Genomic DNA, 3,283 nt, shown 5'->3' with positions numbered 1-3,283 from the left:
CTTACTGTTGAGGTCGAAATACGTATCTGTCAAGATACAATTAAGTGGTGGAATTCAATGGGATTGTATTAACTTGTCTTATGACAAGTATGGACGTTATTATTAAACGAGATAATAGATATCAAAATCATATGCACATTTAGTTTGAACGGCATTTTTTCCCAAAGCTTACATTTGGTTTGTAGATTCTTTTCAAATGTTACGCGTAACAATACGGTGTAATAAAAATGTTCCGCCCCCGGGTGGACTCGAACCACCAACCTTTCGGTTAACAGCCGAACGCGCTAACCGATTGCGCCACGAAGGCCGATAGGAATTTTATAATTTTATGAATATCATACCGAAGTCCTATTTTTACGGCGAGTACTTTTCATCAATTTCTCGGTAAAAATATATATCAATGCTCTACTAGAAATTGACCGCAATGTAATTCGTCAACATGAGTGATGATATCCATATCCATACTTTAGTATGAAACTAAGAAATACGATGTCTACTTTTATCGTGAAGTCTTAAGCGATATAAAAAGCCAGATAAGAGACCCATAATTCATAAGTTTGCCTTATTCGGACAGAAAGAGTCTCGTAGAGTTGTATATCGAGATCGACTTACCTCGATGAACTAAGATGATGTCTGGGTGTGGTCATTCGGGAAAAGTAAACATTCTAAATAAGTTTAACAAGAATCCGTTAAACTATTCCACAACTAGTGTTGGTTTGGTAGAATCAGTTTTATTTACTATACAAAACATTTGAGGAAACGTCCGTTGGACTTTTTTGCTGTTGGAATATCGACCGCAATTTATCGAATTTACTTTGCAATGTCGTTAAAAAGGTATGGGGTGAAGCATATGGTTTGATTTCAAAATGGTAATATATGATTTGATACACCAAAAGAAAATTGTGATTACACAAAGAGATCATCGTCCTAAAATTGAAGATTAATACAATTTTTTTTATGTCTCTGTATTGATTTTAAACATATCATTGCCTTCGCCCTGATAACTGCGAAGGAGTTATGTTTTGAATGAATATTTAAACACAAAGGGTGTACACTGTTAATCTATTTACCAACCAATTTCTGCATCATATTTGTGGTCAGTCCGAAATGATTATTTACCTGAAACAAAAAAGAAGAAGAAATAGACGTTAGTTCACCGGCGATCATACTCGTAAGCGCCCCCAATCAAACAATTTACACACAAACAATTACAGTACACAAAGCCCTTCAGATCTTATCTTAATCTACATGGCCATAAAAACTTCAATCCTATAACCGACCCATCCCGATAAGCGACCCCAACCTATCGGCAGAGCAACTTTCTCCGTTTGGCTGATTCCCGTCTTCATGGAGGCCTTCTAATCCTTCTAATTAAAACGCGTATCGCCACGTGCCCTTTCGCAGCACCGCCGCGCCGGCTGAGCTCGCCGATCATCATATCATGAAGCCGAAACGCACGTCGGAAAAAGAGCAGCACGCACCGATGGAGAAATTATTACAAATACTGAAACGGTGAACATCTGACATGGCAGCGATAAGCGATCTCGCTCGGAGAATAAAGAAAGTGTAATAAAGCTATTAAACATTCCGAAGTGTGGCGTTCTGCGTGGCGCGATGCGATGCGGAGGGTAGTCGTGGGTCATTTTTTAATTATCGGTCCGTTTTTGCTTAGGAAGAGGGTGTCCACAGAAAACAGCTACTCAATGCGGTTGAGGTGCTTATCTAGAGCATTTATGAGCAAAACGGTTATCTGAACAAAATTCTGACAAAACAATTTTTGATTCATCCGTTGGGCACCCCACCTTTGAGCCGTCCTTTTCAGAGAGTTGCTTCACAAGTCAGTAGTCTGATATTTCCACCACCTGAAGGCCATAAAAATGTTTCCAAATGGGAAGGTCAACGCGGCCAGACGAATTGTCAACTGAATGACCAATACATCTGGGCGGCATATTTTTGGAATCCGGGAGTCCGTAAATTACGACTGTGCATGCCGGCAGGAAATTTATGCGACGGAGATGCGCTTCATCGAATCTTTTCAACCGCAGACAGTCGGAGCCAATCATAGTCCGCTGATGAAGATCGAATTCGAAAGGAAGAAAGTATCCCTTCCAATCGCTCCTTTCTGTTACACGCTAGAATCGATTCCGTTCACCCAATTTCTTCTTTTATTCTGACAGGGTCGGTGTGCTTGTTGCAACGGTTCACTTAGCGATTCAGTTTCTTTTGATTTTGATGTGTTTCCTCAATATTTTTTCCTCGTTTTTCGAAAAGTCTTCGATGAAGGAAAGGGCAACCAACCGGTGCGCGAGGAGAAAGCAAATCGGTAGCAGCAGCAGCAGATTGTGGTCAGAATCAGGATCCCTTTGATAATTCCAGAACGTACGACGTCGCTGCTACTGTTGCTGCTGCTGCTGCTGCTTGATGCGATAGTTCGGGACCGCGCGTATTGTTTGCCGAACATAATCTTCTTGAGAAAATTGGAAACGAAAACGGTTTTGATTCATGATTTTGGTTCCACCGCCGTGCCGTTATTTTAGCTAATAGTTTCGTTGCTGCTGCTGCTGCTGCTGTCTGATGGGTGAGAATCATAATCTATTTTGATGTGATGGCAAAGGTCCAGTGGGATTTTGGTCGGGATGGGATTGCTCCGAATGAAGGGATTTATTGAATTGTTACTTTTTCGTTTACAATGCGAATCAGATGTGGCGTCAGTAATCCGGCGGTAAGCTCGTTTCGGATGTGGATAGAATATTTTTGGAAGCAATTAAGAAGACATTTGATGTGAATTTCAGAGAGGAAGGATCTTAGCTTTGCACTTTAGGTCCAATTTATTACTCCATAAGGCTGAACTCGAAAGAGGAAAAACTTAATATTACTGTCTATTGTTGAAAAAGCCAATACTGAAAATTCAGAATTTCGACATTGGAGCTATTCATCGAAACCAAATATCTAACATAGTGCTTCATTTGTTTCCGAAACAAAGCTCAATTTCATAAAGTTGCGTCCAACAGTATCTCATCCTTTAAAATTTCGGCCGAACTAGGGAATCGACTTGAAAATGCGCAATGATCATCAGATACTATGCCGAATAAGAATATGGAAACATGTATACTGTACGTAGAAAAAGACGGTCATTTTGAAAAACATATCGCGCAAACGAATACGTAAATTACAACTACCTATTTGATGATCTCAAGTCAAGTAATAAATAATAGCGATGTTAAAATGTTCGCGATTTGGAATTGAAATTTTGTTGCCGTCTAATCCATTATGCTTCAACACA

At 39.9% G+C, this 3,283-nt stretch overlaps 1 non-coding gene across 1 annotated transcript; it reads right to left on the bottom strand.

The window, feature by feature from the left end:
* Window positions 1-233: 233 nt before the first annotated feature.
* Trnan-guu (transfer RNA asparagine (anticodon GUU)) lies at window positions 234-307 on the bottom strand. Its single transcript has one exon. It is a non-coding gene; the product is annotated as a tRNA-Asn (tRNA).
* Window positions 308-3,283: the final 2,976 nt, after the last annotated feature.

Source organism: Armigeres subalbatus, chromosome 2 (genome assembly GCF_024139115.2).
Source record: "Armigeres subalbatus isolate Guangzhou_Male chromosome 2, GZ_Asu_2, whole genome shotgun sequence".
NCBI lineage: Eukaryota > Metazoa > Arthropoda > Insecta > Diptera > Culicidae > Armigeres > Armigeres subalbatus.
The sequence above is the reverse complement of the archived record's forward strand: the minus strand, read 5'-3'. Positions and strand labels throughout refer to the sequence as shown.